Raw genomic sequence first — 25,000 nt, 5'->3', positions numbered from 1 at the left:
GGGTGCACACGCGCAGACACCGAAAATCACGGGCGCGGGCGCTTATGCATACACGAGGTCTGGCCCATGGAGGGATCTCAGTGGGACCGATCCGGCCCAGGCAAGATAAACCTTGCTGACCCCTGCCTAAGACAGTAGCCTTGTATGCTTCTTTTTGGCAACTCCTGCAGCCAAGCTGGTGCCAAACGTATTGCTCTGTTTTCCTTTGGAACACATCAGTGAGGCTGAGAGATGTTCTTGTCATCTGGGTAGCCCAGGACCTACATACACACTGTTCAGGCTTATGCCCTAGGGAGGTCACATCAGTACTGCAAATGCAGCGGTTTGACCCCCCAGAGGCACACTCCATTGTCTCTCGAGACAGACGGATGCCAACTACTCTACTCTTCTTTTCTCAAAGGGCTACTAGTAGAATGGCATGTTTTGTATACATCTCTTAAAGTGTCCTTCTGTATCCGATGAAATTTCTATGTAGTCCAGTACCCATCCCCAAGTATGGCCCAGTAAATACCCCTTGACAAGCAATATCCTCTGGGTATTATTCAAAATCTCATTTTCTCTATATGGATACTAAATGTCACTAACCACATTCTCCAGGGGTTACTGAGGACTGAGTATGATCAGTGGCCACAGAATGCTGGCTGATGGTTTGGGGAAAGGAGAGAAAACCATTGGAGGTGGGACAGGACAGAGTATCCTGAAAGAAGGTGTAGCTGTCCAGTTGGTGGGAACAGGTCCCATGCTATATCTTAGGTTGAAGACTAAATTGTAGGGTTGCTCCAACTGCTAGTTCAGTCTTTATGCACCTAGTAGTGGGTAGCTGGTAGCAGAGGGAGATGGGACGTGAAGATGAGTAGAAATAGGAGGAAGGGCTAATAATTCTCTTTATTTTTATTTTTCCATGACTGTTCCAGTGTAGTTCTTGTGGAATATTTATTTTATTAAATTCAGGATAGATAAGTTTCCCCGCAGGTTTTTTTTTTTTAATTGCTCATTCTCTTTTCAGTGTTTCCCATTATTTCAAGTTTGTCATCCTTCAACTGTGTTATTTTGAAACTACTAGTTTGTTGTTTTATTTTATTATATTGCATCATCAATATTTAAGAATTGATGTAAACAAGCAAAACGTGTGGTAGTAGATCTGATTAATTATAGCGTTTGGTTCACTGTTATTTAAGAAGACTATCAAAGAAGAAATTTGAATTAAGGCACCGTTGAGAATGTAACAGTGTGGTTAAAATGTCAGAGAAATGTAGAAATTGTATTAAAGGCTAGTATGATAATGTGTTAAAAATCAACAATGTTGAACAAAATTCCAGACGGTTCTGAGTGGAGTGGAGATGTCATGCTGCTATCATAGGTATGAGTTGGGCCCACCCATGAGGCAACTTGAGGTAACCATGTCAGGTGGAAGAATCCACAGGGGCAGCAGAGCCTGATCTAGATCTTTATTCCCCCCTTGTTCCTGATGTAGATCTTTACTCACCCCTTCTTCCCTGGAGTCATTTTGTGGTTCGCCTCAGGAGCTAAAATGTCTTGGTAGGCTGTCCAGAAGGCCATGACTTGAGGGAGCCATAGAAAAGTTTTCAGATTTGTCCGGCATGTTGTTGTACCAAAGCTGCAATATTTCCCCCCTAGAATCGCAGTGTTTGTGACCACTGAGGAAAACCTTAGCTGAAGCTGCAAAATCCTTCATCACAACTGCACCCCTGATTCAGCTTGCTTTTCAAGTACTGTTTTTTGGATTACTTCCCCCTACCCCATTGGGATTGGAAAAGATTATGTGTTTGGATGGTTGTCATAAAGGCAGTAAAAAGGTTTATCAAGCACTTTGCCAACGAATCATTGACTGTTGCAGCAAATATGGAAAGAGAAAAGTAAGCAAAACAGAAGAGGAGGCTGAGACAGCAGTTAGTTTACGAAGATGCTACATTATGAGAAAAATATCAAAGAAAAGGGCTAAAGGCATAAGGAAAGCATAGTGTTGATGAGAAGCAGGAGTGGCCTGAGGTTGAAGGCAGCATCAGTCTTTGGAGTACACCATTGACATGTCCTAGAACCTGGAGGGGATGAGAAGACCCATTAAGGTCTGGTCCATTCCAGTCTTGTGGGATTGGACTAAGGTTGTAGCCAGGCAGCATATTTTCCCTTGTTCGCATTTCCTTACCTGATAATTTTCACATTCTGTGTGATCTTTCACATGACGTAAAAGTCTCTTCTGGAAATTTAGCTGAGTCCAAGGGAAGCTTAGCACTTATTAATTGCTTCCAGAAAAAAATCAATTTGCAAACTCATTAACCTGGAAAATCATGGGAATTTTGTGCTGTATTTTCCCTGTCCTTCATGCCACCGCCTCCATATAACATGACAAAATTTGAGGCACTATTCTGGAATATAGTTCTGTGCTGCCATTTTCATTTATAAATCATGTGGAAACACATGCACATAAAGGGTGGTGACATCCACAGTTGTGTTCCGCAGCACCCACTGGTGTGAATGAAATGGGAGTGTGACATGGCAATATACAGTGGTACCTCGGGTTAAGAACTTAATTCGTTCTGGAGGTCCATTCTTAACTGAAACTGTTCTTAACCTGAGGTACCACTTTAGCTAATGGGGCCTCCCGCTGCCGCCGCGCCGCCGGAGCACAATTTCTGTTGTCATCCTGAAGCAAAGTTCTTAACCCGAGGTACTATTTCTGGGTTAGTGGAGTCTGTAACCTAAAGCATCTGTAACCTGAAGCATCTGTAATCTATAGATCAAAAAGAAAAAAAGCCACAGTTCAAACACAAGAGGTAATGCAGTATAAAAGGAACATTAGAAACTGAGACAGACGTGCTAGTATCATATCCAGCAAAAATAACTTTTAATAACCCCCATACCTGTGTGCACCCTATGTCCACCCCCTTCCATTTCCAAGCAGACGTTTAATGGAAAATCCTTGAAGTTCACCCAGAAACACACATTTAAAAGTGCTTATGAGGTGGTGTGAGGGTTGCATGCTGACTCATGTAAACACTGGGGGCAGACATGCCCCCCCATGCAGTCCCCCTGGGAATGTCAACAGGTCTTGTTGCTCTCAGGGGATTTGCTCAATGTGCTTCAGCACATACAGCAGAAACGAACCCGGCATGCTAGACACTATTTCAGAAGTTGGGAAGGAATATTTTTTGAGAGAGTATGCATCTGGGATTCGTTAGCTGGATACTGCTAATTGTTTCTTCAATAGAAGAAAGTGATACTTTGTTTCCTATTTGGGAATGTGTGGATTATGGCTAATGCTATGGATATAATTTTAAAAGTAGTCTCTAGTAGCCTTGAGTAAAGTCATCTTATGGCTTGGGAATTGGTTGGGCTAGGATTGACATAAACAGGTAATCTTCAGAGTAGATTGTGGCCATTCTCAAGGAACTGTAACTGTATTGGGATACATCCTTCAAAACATTTGCATAAATGGTCTGTATAAAAGTGAGGAAGTAAATTTCTAAATTACAAAAGCAGGTTCTGGATGGTGAGTTTTCAAAGCAGAGTATGAAGAGCATCAGGATACTCTCTGAAATTTTGATGGCTGGGCAGCAGAATGTATGTTGAAAATTTAATAGAGGAACAAGTGAAGAAAATAATGTGGCTACCCATACAATAAAAATAATATTCAGTGTTTATTTCTATGTGCTCAAAGTACTTTCCATGGATTATCTAATATTTACAACTTACTTCTAACTGTGGGTCACTTGTACCATTCCCATGTTACACAATGGGGCTTAAACTAAGATGTGAGAGACTGCCTAATAACCCCTAGTTGAATGGGAAATCTCTAGTTCACAGCTTACTCTTTCAACCTAGTACTTATATTTTGCATACCTCATGTTTTTTCTTGTTTAATTAGCTGTGTTCACCTCAGAGATGAAGAAGGTATAGAAAAGGGCAATTAAAATTTCATAGGTTATATATATAGATTATCTTCCATCTAGATCCGTGGTTCCCAACGTGGGGCACATGTCCCATGGGGGGGGGGGAGAGGATTTTTAAGGGGGGTAATTCAAGAATGAGTTTAGACCAAGTTAATGGCCTTTTAGGCTTCCTCCACGTGAATAGTTCACTTTTTGATAATAAGAATTATATGTCGGGGGGATCAGGATTTTAGAGATACTTGGGGCATGGTCAAAAAAAGGTTGGAAACCATTGATGTAGATATTTATGGGGGGGGGGGAAATGGGGCTTAGTACTCAGTAGGGATAAGGGAAATGAAAGAAATGGATTCCTTCTCAGTCCAAATCAGCTCTGAGCCTACTGGGTATGGGATGTTTACTCTTGAAAGGTGTCCAGCATTATTATTTGCAACAAATAAAACCTATAAGAACTCTGTGTCCCTTCACCTTTTGTGTGTATTTTTTTAAGGACTGTCTTACATGAAGAGGTTGAGTAGAAAAGTAGCCATTGTGTGAGAGTCAAGTTCACGAATGCTAAATAGCTGGACACAGTGTGACTTATTTTTCAGTAAACATGCATAGGATTGTGCTGTTAATTTGTTTCTATGTAAAATATTTTATTTTTCAGATAATGGGCTTATAGCAAGCTAGAAAATAAATGTTGCTGTTGCCGCTGCAGACAGCCTTTCCGCAAAATCTCTACTTGGGACGTTGCTTTAGTCACTAGGGTACAAGTAACTATCTCTGTAGTAACAACAAAATGGAGCTACTGCTGGACCATTGATAACACAAGGATCTGAATAAAAATGGATGTAAAATAATATCTAAAGCTTGGAATGTGAGATAATATGGCTTGGATCCTAAACTCCCACAAGGAACATAGGAATGTGAGAAAAGCCTCCAGGACAGTGTGAGGTGAGGCACTGCAGGCTCCTGTGGAAGAGAGGATTACCTAAATTAATCTAGAGCCACATTGTGCCAGCACAGCTCCACTCATGAGAGGGTGGCCATTTTCCCTCTGCCCCCCCCCCCCATCCTACACTGTACTGGAGGATCCCCTAAGAGAGGGTTTCCAAGATGTTGGAAGGAGGAGAAGGGGACAGGGAGATTCCCTTCCACAAACTTTCTCCTCCTCAGGCTACTCGTCTTTGAACTGGTTAATAGGTTTGGTGAAGAAGAAAAACATGTCTCAAAATACAGTTCTATTAGTATTTAGGCAGAGCTGTGAGTCATTAAATTTATGCCTTGTTTGTCTTTGAGCTCCACTGAGCCACTGACCAGTTTGTCTGTAATGTTGCACAAACTGTTTGTGAGCTCTGACCACTAAGAGTAACGGTTTAGGCATAACAATCAGTGCATGTTGTCAAGTAAAAGGCATGTTGGTTTGAGGGAGAACCTTCATACTATGCCAACAGGGGGAAGGCCACGAGAGGGAGGCACTTGGGGTGGAAAGAAGGGAGAATGAAGTTCTGACTAGATCTTCCTTCTCCTCAGCAAAAGGACCAAAGTGCTGCATGTATACTTCAAAATGGCTTCCTGAAACAGCTTAAGAGTCAAAACAACCCTGTTTTTTTTCATTTCCTTTGGGTGTGCTTATTACTTTGGTCACTCACTACTGCTGTTGAGGCCTTGATTAGCTCAGTTCTGAGTTTCCTTTCTCAGACCTCAACTTTTCTTCAGCCAGCCTCTCCTTTCCATTCTTTTGTTTTGTGGAAAGGAGACAAGGGAGAAAGTCCAGAGCCTAAATTTCTGAACTCGCAAGAGATAAGGTAGATTGCTATGTGTAGTCCACATACAGGGAAACACAAGATTACCCATAGAAAATGAGAGAAAATGCTACAAGAAGGAGCAGCCAACTTTTCCTTGTGACACTCACAACAAATGCTATTATTGAAGTAAGTATTCTAAGTAAATATTTTATAGCCTGCCACCACTCTGATGCTTGAGTCTCCTGGTGGGCAGTTCATGGAGACTGTCAGAAGCTTGGGAAGCCCAAACAGCATAGGGTCGAAAGGATTAGCTGGATGGATAAGGCAGGAGTTTAAGTGGTATAGGAAACCCAAGAGGCAGAGGGCTTAAAAGGAGGGAGAAGAGTTCTGAGGGAGGAAAGGAAGGAGTGGTGGAAGGAGCTGCAGATTGAGGGAAGGCAGGTGCAGGAAAGAAGGGGCTGATTGAAAGGATGGTGGCAATAAGAAAAAGGGTCAAGGAAGAACCTCACCAGAGCCCTGGAGGTGTGTACAATGGATAAAAAGTGTGATACAGAATGTGGAATAACCCTATATGGTGAAACTCTTTAAGTGGTGTTTGGGGATGCATGTGTGGTGTTCCCTAAGGTTACCTCATTTGATTAACGATAAAGCATATGGCAAAACACTTTCTGGGATTGGTGACTTAACATTGTGCCAGGTATGTTAGAACAATCTTGTGTAGATACCTGAAAAATGTATCCATAGGGATTTTGTTTCCTAACAAGCAAAAATAATGGATTCGCCGTTAACCCTCTGCTGACTGACAGCATCAGGCCTTCATGGCGCGGTGGCTAGAGTGTTAGACTTTGGCCTATTAGACTCAAGTTTCAAATCCCAGTTCTGTCACTGCTTGCTGTCTTTGGGAAAAATTATTCTCTCAGCTTCACTTCCACATATACACAATGGAAAATGCAAGGAGAGCAAATGAGGTATGGGTTGCAGAACAATTCACAGATTCAAAAGCACTGTACAAATGTTGAATAATTACTACATTATCTCAGTTTTAAAAATTGTGTTATTTGGCGAAGGATATGGCAACTGGTCATTAAATGAGTAACCCTAGAAATAACAGAGCAATTTCAGCGTACCCATTGCTCTGTTAAGTACTTGTGTGCCGCAGCCAAATCCCAGTGCACTCTTTTGAAACATTCCCCTTAATATTACTAAATGTGTTTTCTTTGTATTTAGGCTTTATCGCTGGGTGGATTTTTGTTTTGGTTTGTTAGTCTTTTCTAACATTTACCCAGGAGACAGAACTTAGCAGGTATTATAGTCTTTCACATAAATATATCCCTAGTTTTAAAAGTGCATTATTTACTTGAAACACAAAAAATGTATTACAATAAATACGTAAGTGGCCTGTTTTCTTTCCTGTTCTTCAGTACAAATCATATACCCAGTAGACTGAGTAGCTCAGCTAAACATTTGTTTAGGTAATTGTAAAAGCAAAACCATGCATTATGGAGCAAATACACTATGTACATAAATGCATATTCATAAATGATTGTGGAATTTACCTCATAATAGGCACAGGTTTTAAATTGTGTTTGCACTCTGTTGTTGGGTATAAGACATTGATATGTTCCAGCCCTAAGAACAGAGGTGTGTTAACCACTAAAGGATGGAATTAAAAATGGAAATGTTAACCCAATAATTGAAAAGAAAAAATAGCTTTTTGTCTGTCAGAACCCGACATAAGTTGTGTGTGAGAGAGATGTTTATTTAATGTATTTCTGTTTTATCTCCTCAGAGAAAACCTCACGGGTTAGCTAACAAAGTTCAAAACAAAATATTACATTAAATGCATAAAAAACAGAATAAATGTCCAAAGGTCTTGGCTAGTTGTAATGAACTTAAGTTACAATAGGGTGTATTTTGGCTAATATGAGTCCCGCCTCCCGCCCCCACTGTCAAAAATGATAATAGTTTGACAGTGGAACCAATTACCTAGGGTTGTGTGAGAGAGGGTGGTCCTTAAGGTATCTTGGTCCTGAGCCACATAGAGCTTTAAAAGTCAAGATCATCATCTGCATTGATACCATAATTGGATTGGGAGCTAGAGCAGCTCTGTAAGTAGCTAAGCTGCATCATAAGGACTTAACACATTATCCTGTTTTGTCTTGTAAAATGGGTGGCAGTTCATGCTAGACCAAATATGTCTCCATTTGTAGAACCATTCATCCATAAATGTGGAGTGGCGGTATCAGCAACTTTTGAAGGGGTGGGTGAAAAAATAATAATATGGTGGCTTACTTTTAATGTCAAGGTTGCCAAAATGTGTTTTAAACAAAGAAAAAGAAAAAGGTGGCAAGCTTTGCCATTTTTTCATATGGCAGCTTGTCTATACTCATTGGCCCATCAGCATTCCCTCTGAAATTTTGGTCAGAAATCCCCATGGGAGTGATGCTGTTGTCATGAAGTGGTGCCATTTCCATACAGCATTTGCCCCCAAATTTCAAAAGTAAGCTGAAAGACTCGAGGGCAGCCAAGCCTCTGTTTGAATGACTGGTTTCATTGTTTAGAAAGGGGAGAGGAACTTTGACCGCCCTCACCCAAATGCTCTTCAGCTTCTCTGCACCTGGATATTGATCCAATAACCCCCAAATACTGTAAATCTCTGAACCAAATGTGTCAGGCCAGCAGCAGTACTAGTCCTTTGAAATCGGTAAACGTGATTTTGATAAAGCTACATACACTTGTCTGCACAGTAGTGCAGTAGCCAACTAGATGAATAAGGCGGTATCCACATGGCAGTTTATTCATTTATTCTTACATTTACCCGTTTACTTCCACATTATATTTGGGCTTTCACATGATGTAAAAGCTACTTCTGGAAATCTAGTGGCTTCCTGCAGCCACTCAGAAGCCGTGCTTTGGTTTTCGAACGTTTTGGAAGTTGAACGGACTTCTAGAATGGATTCCGTTCAACTTCCAAGATACAACTGTAAAGGTAAAGGTAAAGGGACCCCTGACCATTAGGTCCAGTCGTGACCGACTCTGGGGTTGCAGCGCTCATCTCACTTTACTGGCCGAGGGAGCTGGCGTACAGCTTCCAGGTCATGTGGCCAGCATGACTAAGCCACTTCTGGCAAACCAGAGCAGCGCACGGAAACTACTTGCACTTTGACGTGCTTTTGAACTGCTAGGTTGGCAGGAGCAGGGACCGAGCAATGGGAGCTCACCTTGTCGTGGGGATTTGAACCGCCAACCTTCTGATTGGCAAGTCCTAGGCTCTCTGGTTTAACCCACAGCGCCACTCGCGTCCCTACAACTGTAGTCCTGAGCTTATATCCCTTATTTCTTCCTTAGCTTATGCTGAATAACACCCCTGTTAAGTTTTAATTTTCTCATACTATTCTCTTTTCCCTATCTTTTTATGCTTTTATTATTAGAATGTAAGCCTGTGGGCAGAGCCTTGTTAATTTTATCCTTCTTTCAGTGCCATTTTCAGCACTTTGTTGACAGAGCTGCTGTTCTTTTTCTCATCCTGTGTACAGAATCAAGCATTAGCACACCAAGTGCTGTGGTAGAGGCACAGCTGGGATGCTCATGAGCTAACCTTGGTATCCAACTCCAGTTTAGCTCCTAGTGCGGTTACAATTGTTTTTGGTATCTTCCTGTGAAATATTTAAAATGTGGGAGATGGTAGGCAGCCAGTTCTGGATGGGGTTGCCTTCCTTTTGAAGAAACCAGGCAGAGGGCCTTCTCGGTAGTGGCGCCTGCCCTGTGGAACGCCCTCCCATCAGATGACAAGGAAATAAACAACTATCTGATGTTTAGAAGACATCTGAAGGCAGCCCTGTTTAGGGAAGTTTTTAATGTTTGATGTTTTTAATATTTTAATATTGTGTTTTTAATATTCTGCTAGGAGCCGCACAGAGTGGCTGGGGAAACCCAGCCAGATGGGCAGGGTATAAATAATAAGTTGTTGTTGTTTATTTTATTATGCGTACTTTGGGGGTTCTGCTGAATCCATCATTAGTGGGGGTGGACAGAATCTTAGTTTCTGTCAATTTCCCATTTTTCCAGTGTTAAGTTTGGTTTTCCACATTTCCACATCAATTTGTGATTTATTTATTTTTAAAGTTATCCTGGAAATTCATCAGCATTCCTTCTAGAAAGCATATCCTGCCTTGATTAAAACACATACCTTCTTTTATAATTTCTTGAGAAAGTGTAACTCTGTCCTGTTCAGCAAGGACAGGATCACCTTAGTGGAAGCGAGATCTGATTGGTTACAACACTTCTGTTTTTTTGCCTCACCTTTGTGGTGGGAAGCTTCAGTGAAGTGGATGACAACCCATTGTAACTCGTCATCTGTGCCTCAGTGAAATCCTCTTATATTCAAGCCAGGGTTTACTGATAATCCCATTCCTGTAACTAGGATGTCCCTTACACTATAAGTTGTTCAGCTTTTTCTGAAGGCTGCTCCATACTGCTTCCTGTGTGATTCCTGTGGGTACCCAATTTATTTTCCATTAGCTTTAGTTAGTGTGTCCCCCTTGCCTCTCATCCACTTTCCTTTCCTCTTCAACTTTCTTATTTTCATTGAGACACCTCTTAGGAAAGCACAAGCCACTGTCATACTGACAAGACCGTTACTCTGCTTTTGCAACACATTGGAGTAGGGTTGGGGTTGAAGGAACCCAGATGAAAATATATAGGATCTGAGTTCAAGGTCAGTTTGTCAATCACCGCTTAGGGACCCCACTATATTGACAGACAGAAAGGTTGTATGAAACACTTAATCCGTGTCTGCTCTGTAGCCCAGCAGTAATAATCTGCTGACATGTTATAGGGGAAATCCAGCTTTTTGTTTCTCTTTGTTCATCCTGTAACAGAGCAGGTAATTCTTGCATTTCAACTTTCTCACTTCTCCCTGTTCCTCTTACTTCATGAATCTTGCCTCCTTCTAGCTCTCGCAAGAGCTGAATTCCAGCTATTTACATGTGAACATTTCCTCTTTCTGTTTCTCTCTCTCTTTCCATAGCTAAGCCAGGTCTTCAAGACTCTGCCTTCAGCCTCTTCCCCCTATCTTCACAGTAGTAGCTCTGGATATTCTCTGTGCAGTGTAGTAGGGTGGGTAGCCTGTGTAATGTGTAACTATTAATCATTTTATTCCCCTTGTATTTCTAAATCAGCACTTCAAGCGTCAGTGTTTTTCTTTCACTCCTTAAGCCTTTTTTTGAACAAAAATTCTAATTATAACAACTGTGTGATTATTGCTAAATACCCCCAAATTAGTCAAGGTACCAGTGGTGTTTTAGAAAATGTTAATCCGGCCAATTGCAATAAGGCCTATAAGCAAACAATTGTCTTCAGTTAAGATCACAAGAGTAGTATTGTTAATTCCCCCAAATTATCATTTCTGTGATTACACATGTAAGGAAATCACGTGTGTACTGGTGCACAAGCAGATTTGGCAACGCTAGGGGCTATTACCAGAGTGTAACTACAACCTCACTTCTAGATACATTCCATTAGATACTGGAGCTATTCCAGTCTAATTGCCAATTTAGTAGTTTGAGGACAGAACTGGCTTTGCTTGTCCTGACTCGTGGTGGATCGTTTACAGTGGGAGAAGGTGTGTGTGTGTGTGTGTGTGTGTGTGTACTGTGTGTTTTCCACCCTCACAAAAAGGAAGTCATGGCCACTCCCCCTTGTTCCATTTCCTCTTTCCTCGTTTCTCTCTATTCTTCATCTGTTTCTCTCCATGCCCTGCTGACCTGGCAGCAGCTGTTCTCCAGTGCTTTGAAGCAGCCCAAGTTGTTGTGTCCCCTCCTTTCCAGTGGTTTGATCCTGGTATCCCAACAGCCTTTGGGGTGGCTTGTGGCTTTCAAGCATCCAACGATGACATCAGCAGTGGGTGCTGAGAGCAACGGCAGCTCCATATCTGGTGGACGGGTCCACACACAACCTCACAGGTCCACCACCAGAGGCAGGAATGGACTGGTCAAGGGTTGGCAGTGGGCTCTCCTGAGGACACGAGCCATTGGCTGTTGGTCCCATAGTTGACAGTGTTTCTGGTTGTTTCTGGAGGGCTGGTCTCAGAAAGTGGAGTTAGCCTACTGCTGCTTCATCCCTTGCCTTTTAATATATGTGAAGCTGCTAGAGTCTCTTGTCACCCATGCGGAGTTAATATCTTTGTGATATTGTTGGTTGTGGATCTGCAAGCTGAACCATTACCTGGACAAGATATATCTAGTCATAGTTTCTCGTACCTTAGGGCCATCCAGATTGGATTATCCCTTTATGTGAGGTGCTAGGAAACTGCCATGAGTATAGATTACTGTTGTCCGCTTACAGGACTAGATTCTCAAAGCATATACCAGCATATATCAGCTGCTATCTAGTTTCCAGGACCAATTCAAAATGCCATTTCTGTTAGTTAAACCTTGAAGGGTCTGCAACAAGGATATCTTAGGGCCCACCTTTCTCCTTTATGAGTCTGTTGGTAAGTTCAGGTCACCTTCAGAGGCTGTGCTTTGTGTTCCCCATTCCTATCCTAAGGCGTAGTAAAGACCTTCTTTGTATTGCACCGAGATTATGCTACTTTCCTCCCTACGATTAGGAGGTTCAACTTGCTAATTTTCAGGCAGCTGCTTAATATACTTGAGGCCTAGAAAATATTTAAATTGTATTATTCTTTCTGCCCCCCCCCATTCCCTATTACTGATTTTTACTGACTAATTTTAAAATCTGAAATAGTTTGCACATGTCAGGTCGTTCTTTGGGGTTTTTTTTACTGCAATTTTAATGTTTGTTGTATCCACCTTGTTTTGTTTTGTACAGATTGTTTGTTTTGACACTAAGGTGACTGTGTATCTACAATCAGCACTGACAATTTAATTTAATTTAATTTAATGTATTGCCTGTATAGTTCACCTTTTTCTCCAGGAATCTCAATGTGGTGGTCAAAATAAATGTCAACTCTGTGGCTTGGTCTTAAGTTAAGTGTTTATAAATCACAAAGATGTGAAACTCCCCTTCCCCGCTCCCCCCCAACCCCTATGCTTGCCCAGAGATTATGATGGGACATGAAAACGCATGCACATTATGAACAAGATTTTCTTCTTATACTACTTTGAGGGGGTGGGGAAACAGTCTCATCTGTCTCCAGTTTGGTGTGTATCTGGGAAAAATATATATGGATATTATGTTCAAATGTGGTATGGGACCAGAAACCACAGTCAAATTCAGACACCTCTAATTTTCTTTAACACTTTTAGAGATGTTTGTTATTACTAAATTCTTGGTTTGTCTTGTCAATTTGGTTGCTTACTTTTCCATCCATCCCCCTCCTATAGAATCACTGAAGTCCAGCCTCAACCCTCATCATAGGAGGCACAAGAGAGTGTTTTGGGAGGTGTTTCTGTAAGGTTATATCTCCTTCACAGTTTCATAGATGCTATTGGGTAAATTTATTCTTTCTGAAATGTAAAAGTCCCTCTAGAGCAGGTGTGGGGAATCTGCCTTTCCAGTTAGTGCTGAACTACAACTCCCATCATCCCTGACAATTGACTATTCTTGCCGTGGCTAATGGGAGTTGTACTCAGAAACATCTAGAGGACCATAGATTCCCCACACCTGTTGTAGAGAATATGAATCCTCAAGCCACATTGTAGCATAGTCATCCATGTATCCATGATGAATACTCCTTATGACCAGATTGTTAAACTTCTGTGCAAAACATATGGATACCAGCAATACTGCTGTGATAGCTAAGAACTCCATTCCGTGTCCATTTATATGTAATTGAGGATGCATTTGTCTTGAATGCAAGTGTGTGCAACGCTGCAATTTCTGTGTCTTCAAAGAAAGTGTTTTAGAGTATTGAAGGTCATTGAGTTACTAGAGTTACTTGTACACTGTAACAGTATAGTTACAGCGTGCGATACTGAAAACTTGCTTTATTTCAGTAGATAACGCTGAGAATCACATCTCTGATTTTGGGAAGATGCACATCCAGCACTCTTACCACCACAATATCACAGCCTGATTGCAGTTTTCCATAATGACATTGCAAACATGCACCTCAACACAAACATTTAGGAATTCCAGCACACCCATGGCATGCATGAAATGCGATGGTAGGATTATTTTATTGTGTAAATTGTATATAGTGTATACTTTAGTGATAACTCTTAATATGGAGCAAGTTATGTTCTCACATAGCTATGTTCTCTCATAGCATTGGTTTATTGATGTAGTGATTAGTGCATTATTGTTAGTCTGTGAAAACTGTTCCAAAAGAGCATTTATTAAATATTCAGTAGTTGCTAAATAAAAGCACATGCTTAGGCTGTACTAATTGCTTGCCACATTCTATTAGAGCGCTTCAAAATGTATCTTGATGTATCTTGATACAAAAGTGGCTGCATCCAGCACAGCTTGCCAATTAAGAGTATAAGAAAAAAGGGTGAAAGTAAGAGGGACAAAATGTTTAAAAGAGGATAACGTAACCAATATGGGTAAATTGCAGTAGTTTAGTCGCTTAAAAAGAGAGGAGGGGAAAGAGTATTTGTAATGCATGTCTATTACATGCCGGACAAGACTTTGCAAACCAGACAGTCCTGAAATTATCTACATTGGCAATGTTACAGGAGTCCTATTTGTAATGTACTCCATTATGTTACAGTATAGTTTTGGTGTGCGAGAGCCATATTTTTCCATGTAAAGAAGATATAATCAAATTATGGGTAAACTTAACCTTCTGCATAGCTGGATTCAGCTGATTATTTCATCAAATTATTGATCCACTACTACCTGTAAGGTTTGAGGCAAGTTGGGCTCAACTATGTAACTATATAAGCATCAGTTACAAATATATAAAGAAAACAAGTCTGGGGTGAGTACTTTCAATAGCCAGATCTTTTATATATTCCGAATGTAACAAGAATGTCTTTTTTAAAATAAAAAAATGGCGATTGTAGGGTACGGTATATGTTCCTATAGGGTAGGAAATACAGACTAATTTACAGGGAAATAATGTTTGTTTGGCTTTTTCTGTAAATTAGCTGCTACATGTCAGAAACCTTCAATGGGGTTGGGGATGCAAACAGAGGACCTTGGAATAAATTGTACGTAATTGTCAGTGTGTTGCCCAAAGCATGTATGTTTACAGTTCTGGAATGCAGTATTGATCAGGTACCTGTTTGATCAGAATTGAAACAAAATGGATAACACCAGCTTGAAGACAATGCTTTTAAAAATCGCATTGAATACATGAGGAAAATTCAACAACCAGAAACACTAGGTTCTTGGACTAGTTCCTTGATCCCTCTTACTAGCCCAATGGAATTTCAGCAGTAAAGCTTTTTAATTATTGTTCTGACATTGCATGCTTAACTCTAATCAAACAGTAAACCAATTGACCATAATATCCTGGTTTTATAGACTGTGGTTTGAATAGCTAGCCAAAGATAACCTCCACTGTTCTTGATAGATATTTAAAGCAATTACCCAGTGATAGAGTAGCACTCATTCAAAAGGGAAGAGGATTTTAAAACGTTTCCTTTAGATCCATAACAATAAAACATTGTTCTACTCATACTTGCAGAAATAAAAATGTGATTTAATGTGAAAATGGCTTACAGAGTCTTTATCTTTAGATATTATTTTTGCTTAAGAAATCATGTTGCAAATTGCACTTGGTAAAGCAATAGAACTGTTGCTATTAACCTGCACCCATCCATAGATAGTACTCTTGTGTGCATTCCGGAAACATGTATTGGATAACAGAAAGTGCCATTAATAAGGTTTGAGGGGAGGGAATAATGAAAGCCATTGTTCATTGTGAAGCCAAAATATGTGAGTTGTTCAGAATGCATTTGGGGTTATTGTTAAAATTATAAAGAATTTTTCATTAGCATTATAATGGGTATCTGTGGAAACATTACAGAAGTAAAGGTACTAAGCACTCTGATTTTAAATAACTACCACTTTTTTATGAAGAGCAATGGGTGAATTATCTTTGGTGTTTTAAGGAAGACCTACTTAAAATATAAAAACCAAGTGCAATGGGGGAGCAAAGTCTTGTCAATTAGTTGCTGGACATTACAAAGGAATGAAACATTCATTAGAGGAGGATACTTACAACTATATGGTATTTCAGCATCCGGCAGTAGTTCTTTACTTCAGTGATTTAATCAGTCATGTAAGAAAACTTGACTTCATTCTTTATAGCGATTATTCATTTGCTCTTTAATCTGAAGTAGATTTTATATGTATTCTAGCAACCTCTGTCCTTAGCAAAGCTAAACACTGATATCGAGAACTAATACTGGAACTGATCTGTGATACATATTTTTTATCATGTGAATAAGCACTGCATTACAAAGTCCATTTTAAATTTGTAAATAATTTCAAATGTACACCATCAAAACTATGCTAAAGAACAGGTACACTGCACAGCAACCATAAGCATATTGCTCATTCAGGAACATGGCAAGGTGGGAATTGAAATAATTTTAAGGATGTGATCCCAGGATTTACTTTGGCCACACCCAGGCTATGTGTGTAATCAGTGTGTTGCCTGACTACTTTTTTGAGCACCTGATTCCAAATGCTGTATCGCAAACCATTGTTAAAAGTTCCTTAGATTGCACTGGTGCATTGCAAGGAGTCTTTTGGTCAAGTTCCAAAGGTTTCCTGTGTCACACAGAACTGGCTGCATGGCCTTGACTCTTTTTTTCCCTTTCAAATTTTCACCAATAGAATTATTGGAGTCAAAACCACCCTTGCCATTTTAAATCTTTCTTTTAACATAATTTTAAAAATTATTTATTCGTTTATTTTAAATGATCTCAGTTTGCTGTCATTTGCATGGTATGTGTGTAGCCACACTTTGCATGATATCTGAACCTAATGCTGTAACTCACATCTGTAGAAATTAATTATTATTTTATTTATCATTACATTTATACATGATTCTCCTCCTTATTTTATCCTCATAACAACCCTATGAGGTAGGTTAGGCTAAGTAAGAGATAGCAACTGGCACAAGATCACCCAGGGAACTTCATGGCTGAGTGGGAATTGGTACGCAGGACTCGGAGGTCCATTACTTTAAATACTACACTACACTGACTCTTTGTCTATTCCTGCATGTGGCTAAGCCCAAGCATGCAGTTTTCACAAACCACGAAGGCCACACAGAGTATGTTAAAAGCTGAATACATTAGAAACTGAAGCAGGTCTCCAGATGAACATCTTAAGCTCTTTAATTGCTGGACTACTGCCAATGCAATTAGACAGTTCAGGTTTAAGCCAATTTTCCGTAAGTTAAACAAATGTGCTGGGTCACACATGCTTTTCTATCCAATCTCCTTGCCTGTTGTTAACTAGAAATTATCAGCAAAATCTAAAATGGTGCATAGTTCTCCCAAGTTTACTCTTATTTGCTTTACAACTCAGGTAAAAGTTTTTTTCCTAATAAAAACATTTATGCTTCTTTTTATAGAGAACTGCTTTAATTGGGTTGTTTTCTATTAAATGCTTTCCGTCAAGGGCCCCACTTGTGACTCACCAGTTGCAGCTTTTCAGCTAGGCAGTTTCCATATTACACTGCTTTCTTATTTCCTGTTTTTTGCCTGTCCCCTTCCATGAAAGTCAGTTCTTCAAGGCTGACTCCAGTAAGCCATTGGTGTATAGATATATGAAGCTGGCCTCCTGGTGACAGCAGCAATAGATAAATTAATTATAGCAGTGAGGGCAACTTCATCAACCTTGGATTGGGGCTGCTACTGGTCAAGTAGTATTGTTGGGAACATCCTAGATGGGTAGACCAATCCTACCTTGCTGCTGTTGCTACTGGGCTCTGCAGAGCAGCAGAGCTGTAGCCTGGCTACTTATGGCAGTGTTTCCCAAGCTTGTGCCTCCAGCTGTTTTTGAACTACAACTCCCATCATCCCTGACTAGCAAGACCAGTGGCAAGGGATGATGGGAATTGTAGTCCAAAAACAGCTGGAGGCACAAGGTTGGGAAACACTGACTTATGGTGATGATGGCATAAAACATAGGTTGTGACCAATCCCTGTGCTAGCTCCAGGCTGGTGCCACAATCAAGCCTGTATTGGGCCCAATGCCAGCTGGCACCAGTTGTGAAAGCAGCTCAAGATCTAGCAGATCCTAGATCAGCTCAGTTATTTCAGGGTTTTCTGTCAGTGGAGATAACAGGAAGACACAGCCTGCCCTCACATTCATCATGTGGAAGGCAGACTTCTACACTGATGGAGTGACACTTATGTCCCTCAGGTGGCGGTCAGATGCCTCCACTTGTTCCAAGTTCCCCACAGCTTGGCATTAGAGGGGATTCCGATTGCAGCCTTAGTCAGTGAGCAGTTGCTTAGATTTGTGAATTTCATGGTAAATTTGAAGCACAATGTTTGTGCATGGTTTTTCATGAAGGTGTTCACTTCCCCTGGTTCAGAACCCACACATTGTCACACCCATAAATGCTGCAGTGAGGCCAGAAGGGGGCATTTGATATGGCCACAACTTTGTGCAGAAAAGTGGAAACATCTTTTTCATGACTCAACTGTTCAAGACCCATAAATTAATCCCAAATTTGCACTCGGGATGGGGAACCTTTTTGGGGTACCCCTTGATGGTTGGTTGAGATAACCCACCTGTCAGTCACATGGTGTCAGATGGTTGACAGGTGGGTTGTCCTACCCTACTGTCAAAATCCCTTGCCCAGGGATCCCAAGTGTAAGGGACTTTCTTAGGCTTATGCTTGGTAGGAGGTTTTGTAGCTAGGAAGAACTGTTTGGACCCTAGGAAAGATGAAGAAGCCTTCCCAATCTAAAAAGGTCTTCAACATGGGATCAGGCATTCCCTGTGAGCCTCACAGAGCACAGCCACACATATCAGCAGAGCGATTGTGTCAGTCATGGCCCTAGAAACCACAGCCTGCCATACATGGGTTTGTTCAGCAGTTTGATAGGGCTCCTGTTGGAAGACTCATATGAACTCTCCCTTGTCATCCAGATAACTGAAAAAGGATGACACTATCTTAAGAACATAAGAGCCTGCTGAAACAAACTAATGGCCCATTAGGTCCATCATCCTGTTCTCATAGTGGCCAGCCAGACATCTGTGTGATGCGCTCCAGAGGACCTGATTGCGGCACACTCAGCTCACCTGCAGTTCCCAACAACTGGTGTTCAGAGGTATACTGCCTCTGACAGAGTAGGTGGAACTTAGCCATCATGGTTAATAGCTGTTTATAGCCTTTTTTTCAATCAATTTGTCTGCATCTTCATTTATAGATAGCCAAATTGGTGACCATGAATGCCTCCTTTGGGAATACTTCCTTTTGTCTGTTGTGAATATTGCAACATGCAGCTTCATTGGATGTCCACTAGTTCTGGCGTTATGAGAGAGGGAGAAAAACTTCATCCACCCACTTTCTCTATGCCATGCATAATTTTATAAACTTCTGTTTGCCATTTATCTAAACTAAAAAGTCCCAAATGATGCAGCCTTTCCTCATAGGGGAGTCACTCTAACCTAACCCCTTGATCATTTTGGTTGCTTTCCCCCCTGAAACTTCTCCAATGCTATAATATCCTTTTTGAGGTGAGGCAGCCAGAACTGTACATAATATTCCAAATGCGGGCACCCCCTATATTTGTATAATGGCACCGTTGAAAGAAGAATGTCTTTAGCAGGCATTGAGAAGCCAACGAAGAAGGTATGTGTCTAACAAGAAATGGGAGGGAGTTCCAAAGGGTAGTTGCCGCTACAATAAATGTCATCCAGAAATAACTTAGAAGGACAACTTAGAAGGACTTTCATAATTTTTTTAAAAGGCATTCTTTTTGAAAATAGGTCAGAAAATGTGCTTTGGCCTTATTTTAGACTAAAAAAAATAAATAAATCATTCAGTAATAGAATTTAAACAAATTATTTAAATATAAAAGCATACTTAAGAAACTGTGCTGTGCCTTCTAAAGACTGTACTTGACAGTTTCACCAGCCATTGAAATGTCTTGAGTTCCACTGCAAACTGAATTAAGCATTGCGTTTAAAAAACAAAACTGTTTAGTTTGAGTCCAGATGATACTACAAGTTATATTGGCTGTGTATGACCATTATGCATTACTTTTTTAACTGTGATGACAAGCATGTTTGCAAAAATCACTGACTTGAATGTTTTCTTCACAAATGCAAAATTGTGTGTTGTTAACAAACTAAAAAAGAGTTGTGCCACTTCTCAGTTTTCTTTCTGAAAACATGCTACACTGTTTTGAGGTTTGGACTTTGAGGGTGAAGTGCCCTCAGGTTTGTTTGTGACTTCTCTGTTTTCTTGTATGGTCTGCTGCTGCTTTTGTGGTCACAACTTCATATTGTTTAGCTCAAGAATTCTGTGGGGCACCTAATTGCCAGAACCATTGGCTGGGGAAATGGTTAGTTAGTTTAATAATTTGTTTGTGCTAATGTTTATAAGTGGGGGAATCCTTATTGCTAAGGTAAAAAAAGGTAAAGGTACCCCTGCCCGTACGGGCCAGTCTTGACAGACTCTAGGGTTGTGCGCTCATCTTCCGGGTCACGTGGCCAGCGTGACGAAGCTGCTCTGGCAAGCCAGCACCAGCGCAGCACACGGAAACGCCGTTTACCTTCTCGCTATAAAGCGGTACCTATTTATCTACTTGCACTTAAGGGTGCTTTCGAACTGCTAGGTGGGCAGGAGCTGGGACCGAACGACGGGAGTTCACCTCGCCGCGGGGATTGAACCGCCGACCATGCGATCGGCAAGTCCTAGGCGCTGAGGTTTTACCCACAGCGCCACCCGCGTCCCTTTTTTGCTAAGGTAATTTGGCCCAATCTAGCCATTGAGTGCCTTACCTGAAAATTTTCATATACAGTATGCAGAATCCTTTAACTACCATATTTTTCCATCTATAAGACGCCCCCATGTATAAGACACCCACTGTTTTGGGGGACTCAGATTTAAGAAAATGGGGGGAGATGTATCTGTATAAGATCCCCCTAATTTTTGACATTATGGTTTAGGGGGAAAACATCGTCTTATACATGGAAAAATATGGTAATTCCTGATGGTAGGTTGTGTTACATTCTGAGTGTGGAAGACAGGCTTTGTATTGGTTTTGCCATGCAATGAAGCCAGGTGATTTGTTTACTATTATTGTGAGCGGTTTTGAACATCATTTGGAAATCCAGCATATAAATAAACATGATGAGGTGAAATCCAGAATTGTAGGTGTTCTCTCAAAATTTCACATTGCTTTTAAAGGCATTAAGGCTGCTGGTTCTTGCCCCTTATGCCAAGATATTCTGGATTATGCAAAACATATACATAGCATATTTCTGAATAGCCATTGGTGTTATTGTCAGAGCCCAAGCCTACTGAATTATAAGCAACATCATGCCTTTCTAAAGAACTGGTCATAGCTTTGAATAAGATCTTATTAGATAATAATGCCATACATGTAAATATAGCAGCTTTATAATTCTGATAAGTTTAATAGTTTGTTGCAGCATAAGCAGACCCAAAGTGATTCCTTTGTAGATCAAGAGTTGTGCAAACATAAAAAAAAAAAGGAAAACCCTTGCATATACTTTCTCAAAGAGTATATTGTTACATTTTTCCCCTACAAGTTTAAGCAAAGACAGTATTTTATATCACACTGTAATATATTTGCCATCAGGATTAAATATTAAAGGACAAAGTTGCCTTATTTTTAACTTTTATTATTATTCATAATAGTATTGTCTGACATTTGATCTTGCATTTGCCTAGGTTTTCTTTTTTCTCTCTTTGCCTTATTGTTTATAGGAAAATGAATTATTTTAAGAAATAGGTGGCCTGCCTAGTTCTACCTTGTCAGGGGTGCTCCAAACTCAAGGCATAAATGTTGTTAAAAATCCCAGATTGCTGAACCCAGCAGGCTTTGCCTCACATTGCTGAAGAAATTGAGGAGGGGTGGGCACATTTATAGTGAGTTGGAAGTATGAGACCAAGTACATATGGAGGGCCAAACCTTATCTTAGTGCCTGAGGCTTGCATGTACCCATACTTCTTTCCATCTCTGCCATGAGCAAAAGGTGAGCTTGGAAGCCTTTGCTCCCACATTTATTTAACCACAGCTTGTTGTGCCTAAACCTACAAACTGTGATTAAGGTTCACAGTGGCTTGCTTCTAACAAAGCATTGTTAACTTTAACTACAGTTTGTCACTTTGAACAAAATGGCAAGCTCCAATTAAGCAAAACAGAAGCAATTCCCCCTCCCGCTAAACTCCTTGCAGTAGTGCTGGTGGAGAATAGTGTTGTCCAAATACGGTCAATATCTCAAAATAGAGTGATCAGATAGAAAGGAAGGCAGGGCTTCTGTATCTTGAACTGCGGACGAAGGCATTTTGGTTGGACTGAGAGATACAGTCTGCATATAATAAGAAGTATGAAAGTTTGGTGCATTGGGTTTTGTTTGGTTTTTGCTATAGCTACGCTGATTTTTTCATCCGATATGAGAAGCAGTACATTATTTTTCCTACACAGAGATTTATCTCCATGTTTATCATAAAGTTTGAAGCAGCCCCCATTGGAAGGAATACAGCAAAAGGTTGTTTCTAATGGAAGCTTGGGAGTGTCTGGTACCAATTATTTTACAGTTCTTTTCATTAATTGCCTTCATTATATATCATTAAGATTTAAGGTTTCCCCCCTGGCCTATTTGTTTTCATTATGCTTTTCTAGTCCATCTATTTCTCCCTTATTTTCATGGATTCTCATGGCATGATTCCCATAGCCCATCTGTTAACTATGTCCTTTCTGGTTCAGTGAAAACATAAAGTTTAAATTCAGTTTTTAGGGATCGTACATCATCCATGCTCTTTTTGTGTTTTAGTCATCCCTTCATGCACACAAATACCCCATTCCTCTCTGCCCTGGTTTTTTGGCACTAGATCTTAGAAATTACTGCTTTATTCCAAGTCATGCCATTGGTCTGTTTAGCTCAGCATTGCCTCCACCAGGGTTTCCCAAACTTGGGTTTCTGGCTGACCAGTGATATTGTTCTAGAAAAAGAGCTGAAGGATCTCACCATGAACACCTCCCTTGTTCTCTTATAATGGCAGTGGCATCTACCTGAAAGTTGCTGGAACTGAGTTCCAGTGAGTTCTGGCTGAAAAAAAAAGCCCTGCTGCTGAAATATTATGTGAAATTACCTCTGCATGTTGGCTGTGATGGGTCAGTCTTGTTGGCAGACAGGCAGTTTCTAGGCTTCAGCTGACCTGCAGGCACCACTATATTGCCTACATAATGTGGAGCAGCTAAAACCCAAAGGGATCTGTTTCATGACTCTTTAGGAAGATTGTGCTGTTAACATGCCACCACCAGCAATCAGGTCATGTTGTGACAAATGTTGGTTGAACCCAGGGCACAGAGCTTTCACTGATATTTAAATATTGGATAAAGTCAGGAAGAAAAACAACAGAATTTGAAAGGCTGTGTGTGTGTGTGTGTGTGTGTGTGTGTGTGTGTGTGTGTGTGTTTGTCTTGGAGAATTACCAGAGAGGGAGGGAAGTTAATCATGTATTTGAAGTAGCCATTTGATCAATTTCAATTTTTATTTAGCTGAAAAATGGAATGGGTTGATTTAGTATCATTCAGCAGCTAGCATAGTGCAGTTATCCAAAGAACATAACTTGCTAAGTTCCCAACTGCTTAGAACAAATTAGCAAAATCTAACAACCATGAAGTCACCTCATATTCTGTGATTAAAATGAATGCTAATATGAACTATAAAGGGTTTTTTTTCTGAGACAAAGAAAGGCAAATAATTTTCAATGTTTATTTTTACAGTTTAGATACTGATGCTCTGTCTTCATTACAGGGGAGCAAGGGGCAGAAAGATCTCCTCATTCCCATCCTGATCTCTCCTTCATTCTCATTCCCATTGGTGAGGTGCAACTGACTGTTACTGAGCACAGCATCTTACAGTTTCCCAAAGAAGTGAATCATGGGTCATTCATTCATATGGATAGAATAGAAAGCAGGGCACATTTTCCCCACCCCTGACACTTTTGACTCCTCTAGAGCAAGGACATTCCCCTCCCCCCCCCCCCATTTCATTGTGTGCCATATAGCAATATGTGCATAGAACTCAGTGGCAAGCATTGATTATTCCAGTTCTTGCTATTGTTACTTCCATACACCTCTTATTAGAGTAAAGTTGTGAACTGCTATATTGGATTTTGGAGATCCTTAATGTCAGCATTCTGAATAATAACAACACTTGTGCATGAACTATAAGCAAGCCAAAATCCCTGGGGGGAAATGTCCCCAAATTCCACTAAAAGTCAAGAGGGATTTCAATGGAAGCTGAAAGTCATGGTCATCTAGGTCCAAGCTGTATTTCAGTGACTTTTATCTTACTCCTAAACACATTTACTTCATAATAAATCCCTTTTAATTCAATGGAGGGTAACTGCAAGCAAACGGCAATGGTAGGGCATTTAGTACATCAGAGGAGGAGAATGAATCCTTTTCTGAACATACTTGACAGAGTTGACCATCTTTCACAAGGAAGAGAGGGATTGGAGCCATAGTTCTGCTGTTTATTAAGCACTGTAGTAGTATTGTGGTTTATCAACACTTTTTGGAACATCCGTTTGATGTCCAAGGAATATTGCCTTCCTACACATCTTTGTACTTTGTTTAATGGTTGGTTGAATGTAATAAATATTTGAGGCTATGTAAAGAAACCCCAAACTAAATTCTATCATAGTTAGGATTATTTTTTTTAAAAGCACAGAAAACATTAGTATCTTAATTTGTAAGTACATAGCATGTGAAAACACTTATTAGGAAGTATGTCCTGTTGAATTTTGTGGGACTTGCTTCCAAGTAACCATGCCACAGTATCAGGTTCCAAGAATTTATCAAAATACTGCTTAATCCTGTAACCTTTGTTGCCTTCTCAAATTAGTAGGCAGTTACAAAAGGCTTCATATGAGCACAAATTACATCATTTAATTGCATTGGGTTGATGATGCACTGCATCTTGAGATTTCAGTATTTTTAAGTAATTTAATTGTAGTTGTTTCTCCCCACCCCCCAGTATTACTTAAAAGCTCTGTTCCTTTACCACATTTATCAATCCTTTTATCCTTTCACTTCCATAAATGTGTATTGCAACTCACTATAAGAGGTAACTGAGTGAGCTGTACAGTGATAAATTTTTCTTGTTAGGAGAAATTACATCCACTAACTTGAGCTACTTCAGCATGAAATTGAAAAAGAATCATTTTGTCTTAATTTACATTCTTGATTCAGTGGGAAGAATGTGGATTAGTCC

General features: G+C 40.3%; 1 protein-coding gene across 21 annotated transcripts in view; it reads left to right on the top strand.

Annotated features, from left to right (window-relative positions):
• The window catches only part of FOXP2 (forkhead box P2), a 353,146-nt gene that overhangs the window by 175,287 nt on the left and 152,859 nt on the right, over positions 1 to 25,000 (top strand). The gene's annotated exons all lie outside the window — the stretch shown is intronic.

The sequence above is a fragment of the Podarcis muralis genome, chromosome 10, assembly GCF_964188315.1.
Source record: "Podarcis muralis chromosome 10, rPodMur119.hap1.1, whole genome shotgun sequence".
Taxonomy (NCBI): domain Eukaryota; kingdom Metazoa; phylum Chordata; class Lepidosauria; order Squamata; family Lacertidae; genus Podarcis; species Podarcis muralis.
Note: the sequence above shows the minus strand (reverse complement) of the source record. Positions and strands in the feature narration are given on the sequence as shown.